This window comes from Vicia villosa, linkage group LG1 (assembly GCF_029867415.1).
Source record: "Vicia villosa cultivar HV-30 ecotype Madison, WI linkage group LG1, Vvil1.0, whole genome shotgun sequence".
Classification (NCBI taxonomy): domain Eukaryota; kingdom Viridiplantae; phylum Streptophyta; class Magnoliopsida; order Fabales; family Fabaceae; genus Vicia; species Vicia villosa.
This window is the reverse complement of record NC_081180.1, coordinates 20,507,307-20,519,324: the sequence shown is the minus strand read 5'-3', so window position 1 is coordinate 20,519,324 and position 12,018 is coordinate 20,507,307.

The following is a 12,018-nucleotide window of genomic DNA, read 5'->3' as shown; positions in this document are numbered from 1 at the left end:
TTTTAACCTAGTTTTCATCCAACTTTGGGCTCATTTTTCACAATTTTCCCAAATGATTCTGAAGAAACCCCAAACTAATGATTTGAAGTAGATGTTTAGGGCTTTCCAAATTGTGCTCAACCTTCTCCAAATTCATTTTGAGCTAGGAGTTATGCTTGTTCAAATTTGGCCTCATAAGGTGAAATTATAGGTCATGTACAAATTGGAACTTTGCAATTTTGTGCAATTAGCTTCACTAAGTGATGCTACACGACCTCTAATACATCTGCAAGCATGCCATACATCAATTTCCATCATTGCATAAGGATTGAAGAAGATTCCCAAAAACAAAGGCATGTGATTATGTAATGATTGCATTTTTGAATTTATGGCAAATGGTGAATCATCAAGGAATCTTGCTCTAAGCCAATTAGAACTCTCCTCTGTTTCAAAAATGTTCCCTAAGACCATACAAGATCAATGGTTGGGGAAGCTAGCCCGAAAATGCATCATTGCATTTGGGATATTTTCAAAATTTCTTCATGGCTAAGAAACCAAACTCACTTCACTAAGCAAGCTTGCTATGTTCAATTGCTCTGAACCATTTGCCTATAAATAGAGGGGTCCTTCTCATTCAGAAAACACACCAAAGCAACAGAATTCTTGCTTTCTCTTTTCTTTCTTCATACTTAAGGTTTTTAAAGGTTCTTTGGCAAGAAGACTCGGATTCTTCAAACCAGAGCTCTTCCTTTGGAATTAAGTATTCAAACACCTTAGGGGAGTCATTTAGAGGTGATCCAAACCTCTGAAACACTTCTGTACGTGGGGGATCATCATCTTCACCTCTCACTTGGAGCTGTTGCAGTTGGGGTCGAGCAAGAGGTTCTGGGCACTTTCAGTCCAAGTTAAGCATCTCAACACCTTCCAGGAGGATCACTGAAGCTATCTGGATCGTTGCAACAAATCTGCAACACACTTTGATCAGAGCCAAATCTTCATTTTTCAGGTAAGTTTCAAAAGCTTCAAACTCTATGATTCACGCATGATAAATTTAAAATGAAGTTACCAGTTGGTTTATGCACCTTCATAGATCATTAGCCCTCAATCAATTGCATCAAATCATGCATATATAGTATTTCATGTTTAATTTCAGTTTTAGGGTTCTTAGTGTTCATGCTTGCGAATTTTATGTTACACTTAGAATAAATGAAATTAAAGGACACCATCATGATCCTCGTCCAAAAACGAGCAAAATCCATCTTTACATCTTTGAATTTAGTTGAGAATTGAGGGAGATAGGATTTCCAGAAATTGAAATCGTGAGGTTGAAGATGAAGTTGCTTTGCGCGCGTTTTTTTTTGAATTCTCAGAAGCAAGTTTAAAATATAATCAATTGGAAGCGTGTTTTGAACGATTAAAACGTTCAGCTCACTTGGTTACAAGCGCCTCTCACTTTCTCATGCCTTAGGTCTGGGGTTCGATCCCCCCTCAGACCTTTTGTTTTTTATTTTTCATTTTAACGCGCGTGTTTTATATATAACCAATTGGAATCCCTCTTTAGTCACACTGAGCGTGTAACTCAGTAGGCTTTGATTTGTGTGGTGACCATGGGAGCGTGGGTTCAATCCTTGGTAGTGACAAAACAATATTTTTTTATCACTTTTTCCATTTGATTTCTTTACAACTTTAAACAATTATTTAACCTATCAAATTAATTCATTTTAATTTCATTTTTTACACACTTGTCATTTAATATATCTATTTTGTGAATAATAAAAAAAAATCATAAAAATATTATTTATTTCATATATTCTTATTAGGTTTAAAATAGTATGTTTTAAGTGTTTTCTTAAATACTTTGAAAATATATATTTTTATTTTGTTTTAACCTCTAATTACTTTGTGAATAATTTTATGATAAAACCCTAATTATTTAGGTCTTAATTAGGTATAGATTTCATCTTTGCCTTAATTAAGTTGACTTTTGTCAATGTTCAAAACTGTTTTCAGTCTCCAATTAAACGGATGATTAAGGTTTTCAAACAACAAAACCTTATATCATTTCAATCATTTTCAACTGTTTCTCATAAACAGTAAATCATTTTTAAGTTGGCCTCTAATAGAGTGTAAGTCCCAACACCTTTTTCTTTTCATAGTTTGTTTTCAAAAACTGTATTTACAAAATCTTCTTTCTGTTTTCAAAATATTCTTCTGGTATTTGAAGGGCATTATTCCCGGTGAAACTCTTCAGATACCTATGTGACCTATGTCCATCTTCACTTCTTCTGTTTTCAAAAGAAATATTAACTGTTTATCATATATATATTCAACTGTTATCCATCAATTACTGGTAAGGCTTTGTACATACTTCTTCAAAGACCTCCACTCCATCCAGGTTAGGCTTTACAAGCTTTCAATTTACAGTCTTTATTTAAATTATTGTCAAATATAGAACTGTTTATATATATATTAGAACTACGTTTGAGTGTAAACCCTAGGACAGTTAAACTATATATATATATATATATATATATATATATATATATATATATATATTATAGGAATATGACCTAGGATTGAGAATGTCTTCCTAGTGAAGGCTCTTTCCTAATTAGAGATCTGTAGTTCAAACCCCCAAGATGAATTATTCCCGGTGAAACATCTTGGCAAAAACCTTAGAATCCAAAAAATAGGACACATCCACCCAAAGAGGAATTATTCCCGGTGAAACCTCTTACCCATTTGCTTAAAGCCAAAATAAGTTCAAAACCACATAGCTTTCTCTTGTGCTATAACAAGGACCCTCGATGACCCTCGATTAGCCTCCTCTTGGGCTTTGTACAAGGACCCACAGGCTTCTTAAAAGCATTTCCAGCTTCCTCTTGAGCTTGTATACAAGGACCCATCAGGTTTCTTATAAACATAGGAACAGGTCTTTAGTCACCTTTTAACATACCCTGGTGAGTTTCTTCAAATTTAAACCAAACTTTAAACAAGCTAAGTTTGTCTCAATTTTGCATTGAGTACACCTTTTGGAATGAGAGGCATGGACAGTCTCTGTCACCCTTATCTTCATTAATCTTCCTTAGCAGAGTCTAGGATCCATGTTTTGTTTATCCTCAGTCAGTGTCAGCCTTCATCTTGGGCTTTAAACAAGAAGTCTCATTAGATAATCTTTCTGCCATCATTTTAACAAAAACCCCTGGAAAGGGTTAGCCTCCAAATCATTCTTTCATCTTAATAAAAACCCCTGGAAAGGGTTAGCCTCCAAAGTCAATTAATAAAAACCTGTTTAAAAGAATAAAACCCCTGGAAAGGGTTAGCCTCCAAATCATTCTTTCATCTTAATAAAAACCCCTGGAAAGGGTTAGCCTCCAAAGTCAATTAATAAAAACCTGTTTAAAAGAATAAAACCCCTGGAAAGGGTTAGCTTCCAAAAATCATTCTTTTCAAAAGATAAACTCACCAGCTGAGACAAAATCCCTGGAAAGGGTTAGCTTCCAAAAAAATCAGTCTTTTAATAAATAAATCCTTCAGTAGGGTCAAAATCCAACAAAAATAGTTAGCCTCAACCTTGGGCTTCATACAAGGCACCAAAACAATAAAACTCCCTTGTTAATAGTCAGCCTCAACCTTGGGCATTGTGCAAGGCAGATAATAGAGTCTCCCCAATGAGTCCTTCATCATTCAGGTAGCCACAACCTTGGGCTTTGTATAAGGCAGATAAACCATACTTCATGTGTTAAAGATTCCTAACATCTAGGATCTTTTCCCTATTAGAGTCATTCATACTCAGTCAGCCACAACCTTGGGCTTTGTACAAGGCAGAAAATAATATTTTTTCTAGCTAGAGTCAGCCTCAATTCTGGGCTTTGTACAGAATACAAAGATTCCTTGTAATTAACCCCCAGTGGAGTCATCTCCCAGAGTCAATAAATAATACATTAATCAAAAAGCCTCAAGCTTGGGCCTCATACAAGCCAGTTAAAAAATCAAATCTTTTATACAGTAGATAGACATAGCTTTTCTCTATAGAGAGATCTTTCCTCTATCTCACCACATTCAAACAAACAAACATTACATTTCATTTTAATCAAGTCTCCCATTTAGGATTTTGAAAGGCATGAGCTGGCAGTAAAACCCAGACATGTGGTAACTTTCCCTAATTTGGATGAGCATTTTTCTTTCATTTAAGAGGCATTTGACTGGTATACTTGCACATACACAAGTAAGGTCCCCCTCTTGAATGAAATGAATTCAGTTATTCAGTCACTCTTTTAATGTTTGTGGTGGAATAGTAGAAATACCTCTCTGTAAAGATAACTTCATGTCTTTTTACTATAAACAGAGATTTAATTCAAGCTTCAACCTTGAGCTTCAAGCAAGGCACCCAAAAATAATTAATAATTAATTAGTTCCCCGAACTACATTAAGCTCTGACTTCCATTAGGGATATGTAGGCATGAGGTTCACAAGGAATCTCAGCGAGCTAATAAAATACCAAAAATAGTCAGTCAGTCAATCTGTCTTTCTTTTATTCAATTCAATTCCTTCTCCTAATACAAAGGAGAAACTTTCCCAATAATCATTAGCAGCACAAACACATTTAGACACAGAGAAGGTTCCTGTAGAGTACTACAGATATGTAGGGTGCTTAAACTCTTCCCTATGTATAACCGACCTCCCGGACTCCAGAATTTCTAGTCTAGGTGAAATCCCCACACTTAGCAAACTCCTAGGGTTTAGTTGAGATCTTTTTTCCCTTTCCTACTCGTAGGACAATAAGAAAGTTCGTGTGATATCGTAGGAAGAACTGAAACAAAATTCATCCCATCCCGGGCGCATTCTCCTTCCAAATTTCGCGTGAAGGGTCTAGCGTGCCGTCCTCCCAAGTGAAACGGGGAGGTAAAAAAACGACACCACAGGAATATGCAAAGCATTAAATGCTCCCAACGGTCATCTTCTCAAGTGCCTATAAATATGAAGTTCTGATGAGAAGCAAGGTTACCAATTCTGAACGAACTTATTCTGAAAAACTTGCTGAAACGCTGTTCAACTCAAAGCTCAGAAACATCATCTTCATCAAAGCTCACTACATTGCTGTTGTAATATATTAGTGAGATTAAGCTTAAACTTTAAGAGAAATATCACTGTTGTGATTATAGCTTTTCAGAAGCAATTGTAATACTCTTAGAATTGATTACATTAATTTGTAAGTAACTAGAGTGATCAAGTGTTGATCAGGATACTCTAGGAAGTCTTAGCTTGTGTCTAAGCAGTTGTAATTAGAGTGATCACGTGGTGGTCAGGATACTCTAAGAAAATCTTAGCTTGTGTCTAAGCATTTGTTCCTGGAGTGATCAGGTTGTGATCAGGATACTCTAGAAGACTTAGTCGCGGACTAAGTGGAAAACCATTGTAATCTGTTGCGATTAGTGGATTAAATCCTCAGGTGAGGTAAATCACTCCGTGGGGGTGGACTGGAGTAGTTTAGTTAACAACGAACCAGGATAAAAATAACTGTGCAAATTGTTTTTATCGTTCAAGTTTTTAGACTACACTTATTCAAACCCCCCCTTTCTAAGTGTTTTTCTATCCTTCATCCCATTGTCTAGCAAGAGACTCAATCTTACTCATTATCTCCCTCTAATTGACAAGATTCTTTGTAGAGTCAAACATTGGACTTCTAAATTGTTAAGCTACGCGGGCATATTTCAATTGGTTTGTAGCGTGACATTTGCGATTGCTCAATATTGGATGCAATGCTTTCCTCTTCCGAAATTCGTCATTCATAAGATAGAGGCAATTTGTAGAGAGTTTGTCTGGGCTGGTAACCAGGACACGAAAAAGAGAAGCCCTGTGGCCTGGGAGACTGTGTGTAAACCGGCTTACCAAGGGGGTTATGACATTATTAATCTGGCTGTCTAGAATAAAGTTTGTATGTTAAAATGTCTCTGGAATATTTGCAAGAAATCAGACAATCTTTGGGTCAAATAGATTCACAATTACTACTTGAAGAATGCTAACATTATGCATACCATTTGCAAGCCAAGCTGGTCGTGGATGATGCATGGCATCCTACAACAGACTGCTCTTATTTCGAGCATTCAGCATTTGTGGGATAAAACGCTGCACAGGAACAGATTTCAGATGAGGGAAATTTACAAGAGCATAATTGATGATAATATCAGGGTTTCTTGGAGATTCATGCTTAAGAACAACACTGCTAGGCCTCGGGCTCTTGTCACGTTGTGGCTAGTTTGCCATGGAAAGCTCGCAACCAAAGATCGTCTTAAACGGTTTGGCATTATTCAAGATAGTGTTTGTAGCCTATGTTCTGAAGTTGAGGAGACAATTGATCACCTCTTTTTTGAATGCCGTATTACTAATGCAATCTGGAAATCTGTTTTGGATTGGCTAGAGGTGGACCACTTTCCTGAGCTATGGTCCCGAGAGCAAATCTGGGCTATAAATAACACGAAGAAGAAGGGGTGGAGAGCTAGTGTGTTGAAATTGGCTATGGCTGAAGCTATCCATGGGATTTAGTTACATAGAAACAGAACTATTTTTAACAGGATACCATAGTTAATACAAAGAGAGTATACTTGAGAATATTATATATAGAGTTTGGATGTCCAAGAGGATTAGACCTCATATAGCTGCATATATGATGTAATCCTTCTCTTTTCCTTTGGTTTTTCTTGATTAGCTGGATCGTGAGCGATCGCTTTGTACTTCCTGTTTTTTGAATTAATATATATTCCATTTGATTCAAATATACTCTTCTTTATTATTTTTATTATTAATATTTTAAACCAAGTTCATATGGATCAGTATTACAAAGTAATAGTTTTTTAATTTAATAGTAGTGGATTGTTAGTGTAAAAAAGTATTACACAAATATTCAATCAAAATATTTTAGGTTTAATTACAACTTCGGTCCCCTATTTAGCACTTTTTTTGAGTTTGGTCCCTTCATTTTAAAAACCACTATTTTAGTTTTTTTTTTCTAAAGTTTTTAGGTGAATTTTGGTCCCCCATTCAATCTAATGACTATTTTCAGTGACATGGCGCATTTTTTTTGAGCTTGCATGTAATATTTATTCCACGTCACTTTAATCCATTAAATATTAAAACATTATTAATATGATTATATTTTACCAATTAATTTAAATAGAGTGAATTAAAATAAACAAAATAATTTAACAAATATTTTACCAACATTATTGTGAAAAGAAGAGGATATGTTTTCGAAAAACACACGCATACGATACAACCATCAACACGATACAACCCATCACCCACCATGAACCCTAACTAATACAATCCATCACCACGAAGAGCACAAGCATACGATACAACCCTTCTTTCTGCGATTCGTTTTTTGATTCGATCGGTATGGCAAACCTAAGTTATGTTTCGAGGTAAGTATTAGAATAGAAATTACATCATTTTTAATTTCATCTAAAACAAAACAAACCTAAAACTTTAGATTTCATGGATTGGTTTTAATTTGACTATGGTATTTTCGTCCATGGATACCCACTTTTGTTAATAGATAAGAAAACAATGTATCAGAGAAAGAAAATGAAAATGAAGAAAATTTGGGTTTCTCTGGATTTGGTTTTCTCCAGAATTTCAACAATTTCATTCAGTTTGAAATTGAAATTGAAACCCTAAATTTGAAAATCAATTTGGTATTTGATTATTTTCGTCTGTTCCAAAGATGATATGAGTATATGGATTTGGAATGGTTCTTTTCAATGGTTTATGCTTGAGGAATGAAGAAAATCTAGAGTTGAATTTGCAGGTTTTCTAATTTAGAGATTTGATGTTGTTGGATTTTTTCATCAAGGTTGATTGTGGAGAGAATAAAGGGGAAGATAAATTTCCACGTTAATTTTCTTGTTAGAGTCATAGGTTTGTTTGTGTTTGGTTAAGAAAAAAAGAATATAAATGATTTTATTAATATATTATTAAGTTATTATTATTTTATTAATAAAATATTATTAAAAATTCGATTAATTTTAAAATGATTAGGCATTGACACGACAGGAAACTTAGCCACATCATTAAAAATAAGTCAGAAATTGAATGGAGGACCAAAATTTATCTGAAAACATAAAAATGGATTAAAATAGTGGTTTTTAAAATAGGAGGACTGTCATACCCCAAATTTGTCCTACCCTTAATTTATTTCTAACTGGCTTAGACTTTGCATTCATGTAAATATCTTTTATTAGGCCATCTAACACATCATGCATCATTAATCAATAAAGTTGGCTTGGGATCAAGGATTTTGAAAGAGTAGGGTTTCCTTAGTGTGTACTTCTTTATCATCTCTATGCAAAGCTATTCTCCGTCAAAGATCGAGGTCTATTCCCTAAAGAATGGGTGATCGTTTGACTTATTGGACTTCGTCTGGGAGTCAAGTATATCTCAGGAATTGGTGATCAGTTGCTTCCTTCTTTATGGATTAATGAACTCATTCTCGATATGGAGGACTAGATTCATTCACTTGCATATGGTATCATCATGTATTCAGAGGATCATTGTTGTTTGCCATTTGGTTATGTCCCAACATGAGAAATTTAGATGGTTGAATTATGTGGTTGTGATTGGTTCTTCGTTCCTATTCATGATACAAGAGTTTTTTTGTCAAGATCCCATCATGTTGTGATCCTCGTTGGATTGGGTTTTGTCACATACTCGTGAAGCATACTATTGTGGCATGGTTGACTTTCAGTCAAAGTCAACTGTGAGGGTTGACTTTTGACCAAGTCCTTCTGAAATCTCTGGACTCGTTCTCATCATGTCATTCAAGTTGCAGGTGGAAAAGAATCTTTCAAAACTCAAAAGACAATGGAGAAAAGTCAAACATTCAAAAAAATATGCAAATCCCATCTCAAACATTGTATCCACCTTATCATGTCCACAAGAATCCATTACAAAGTCTAAATTCCACCACAAAGTTCAAAAGTGTTTATTACAAGAAAGCCCAAATCCATGTTCGAAGGACATTTACAAAGAAAATTCGATTTACAAGAAAGGCTTGTGCGCGTCAAAAGGAAAGTGATTCACAAAAGGGGTGCCATTACAAAGAGGATTACATGAAGAAAAATGTTACAAATTAATCGCAAATATACGGAATTTATTTACACCGTTTCCCGCTTGACTGGTCATGCAAAATCTAATCCTAAAACCGACACTGCAGCTTAACATTACCACTTGAATCTGCTAACAGTTCCAAACCATTTCGGTAAACCGATTTGCACTGCCCGCCTTGCAAACTAGTTCAGATCTGCACCAAACAAAGACTTGCGTCAGCTCTTCATCACAAAATTTAAACAAGTTAAACTCTTGATCATGTTCACACTCAAATTCAATGCAAACAAAGCTGAGAACAACATATCATTAGATATTCAGAGGCATCCAGCGTTCATCTAAAGCTGACTGTTAGCAATCCTAGAGTGTACATTCATGAATAAAAAGCTAACACAAAAATTAGGCCCAGTTCACCATCAACTCAGTTCCAAGTTCCAATGCAAAAAAATCAAGAAATAGAACTCACCTCAAGCTGAATTGTCATAACCCGATAGCCTCATGATCAAAGCTCCGCATTATCATCGACCCCTTTTATATTCATGATGAGCGTCGTGTACCTTGCGTGCTTCAGTCCACATTCCAATGACCATGAATACCACCTACATAAAACTGAAACAATAAACAGCCCTGCACATAGAAAATCAGTTCGGTTCAGCAATAAACAAAAAACCAAATTCTAAGCTACTGGCTATTGAGTTCACATTTCATTCACAACAAGGACTTGACATTCTATATAGCCTTAGCCTATTGCATAACTAATCTCCCAATTGTTTTACTACTATCACTAATTAAATCCACAGTCAACTTACCAACTGTTTCCTTTTTAGCCCAACCGCAAGCTCCACCCAATCTACTGTGGGACTAACCTATTCAAGCCTTCAAGTCTGTCTCCGCCTTCATCTTCATCTAGATGACTTCACTATCCACTTCCATTGTTTGGCCCTCACACATTAAGCTTGAACCTGCATACACAAAAGGCCAATTAACAGAAAGATTCAACTCAGTTCGCCCAGCTCTAACTAATTGCTAACAAAGGCATCAGGTCTTTTGAGATTGTGATTAACATCAGCTTTCAAATTACTAATGTTACTAACAGTTGTTGAACACCTCATAACAGAATCTCACTAACCGATTCTCACCTTAACTAATCCCTAACCATACATAACAAACCTATAACAGAATTTTAACTGAAAAAAACAGAATAACAGAATGTAACTAACCTCTCAATCCTCACCCTTAATCTCATAACAAACTCCCCCTAATCCAATGGCTCACATCCTCTCATGAACTCTATATGAATCAATCTCCCTCCATAATTCAAACCCTACGCCACTTTCTCCATACTCACTTCACCTTCTCCATAATCTTCATCATCTCCACGCCATTTTCACCACTTTTTTTCTCTGCAGAACCACCCACAATCCACCATCAATTCACCTTCATTCCACTCCCATTCTCCTCATTCTCTTCCCGATTCTCTCTCTCCCTCACCTTCACCAAAGCTCATCATCACCATTGTTGGAGTTTCAACCTCTGAAACTCCTTCAGTCGAGCAAAACCTCCATCACACCTTCAATCATCTTCAAGATCAACGCGTCAACAAACAACACTCTTCATCTGCATCGACGATACCATTGCAACTTCTACTTCCCCTTCGATCTTCAACAATTGAAGCTTCTTTAGTCTTTGTTCAATATTCGTCCTCAACAACAACATCACGCAAAGGTCGCCGTCAAAACAAAACAGTTCGAATCGGAATCAAGAGAGACTCGTTTGAGAGCGAAAGTTTGATCGAGAGATGACAAAGCCTGAGAGCGAGAGACATCGGAGAGAGGGCGAAAAGTAATCCGGCCGCCGTCACCGCCGTGGGTGACTGAGAGCAACCGTTTGAGGGTGGAACGAGAGGAATCACGGAGAGACTTGGAGACGTAGGAGGACGGTCGGTGTAGGGACTTGTTCACGGGGACGTTGAGGGTTTCGCCGCCGCGGCCATACGGGTGAGGAGAGGGAGAGAGTCTTCGTGTGAAGTTCAATAGTCACAAGGTCAGACCCTAAATTCCTCTTTTACTTTGTTTTAATTAGCATTAGAATTAGTTAGATTTAATTAGGTTGATTTAGGTTAATTGGTGTTAATTAGAGTTTAATTGAAACTAAGTGAGGTTAATTGAAACTAATCTGAACAAAAATGGACTATTTCCCTTGGGCCACGATTTGCTATTTTCACCCCTTTTGGCCCGTAGCGTTTTTTTAGCAAGAAATAAATCTGTAACAAAAATCCTTGAGACAACGTATCTTTACACCTCCCCCTCTTGGCCCATCATGCCATTTTTGGCAGATAGAAACTGTAACAAAAAACTCTGTCTGGGCCTGTCTCCCTGGGCCCTGCGTCATTACTCTTCACACCACCATTTCAATTCACACCCCCCTGGATCCCTATTATTTTCATGCTAGACTTTAGATTTTTAATTAGTTTTTTACAATACATTTTTTTAGATAATAAAAGAGACAATAAAATCAATAGAAAATTTCTTGGTTAGTTTTTAGATCATTTTTAGGAATTAATGTTGGTCCCTTTAATTGATAATTTTTCACATAAAAACCCATAAAAAAATAGTAGATTTTTAGGGTAATTTTGACATTAATCCTTTGAATTCTATTTCATAAAAATGCCATAAAAAATAGTAGTATTTTAGTCTAATTTTGCACTAATACTTGAATCATTTCCTTTATGTTTTGTACCATTTCAATGCTTTTTTTTGTATAATTGTTGTGTGGTTTTGTTACTTGTTTTTGGCCATATTTTTTGCCTACCTTGCTAATATCATTAGTATGCTCCTTTTAGGATCCCATTACCATGTTAACAACAACTTAGATTAGAATAACAATTAGGCTTAGAAATTAGGCTAGTCTCCCCTTTTTTCTTCATTCTTTTTT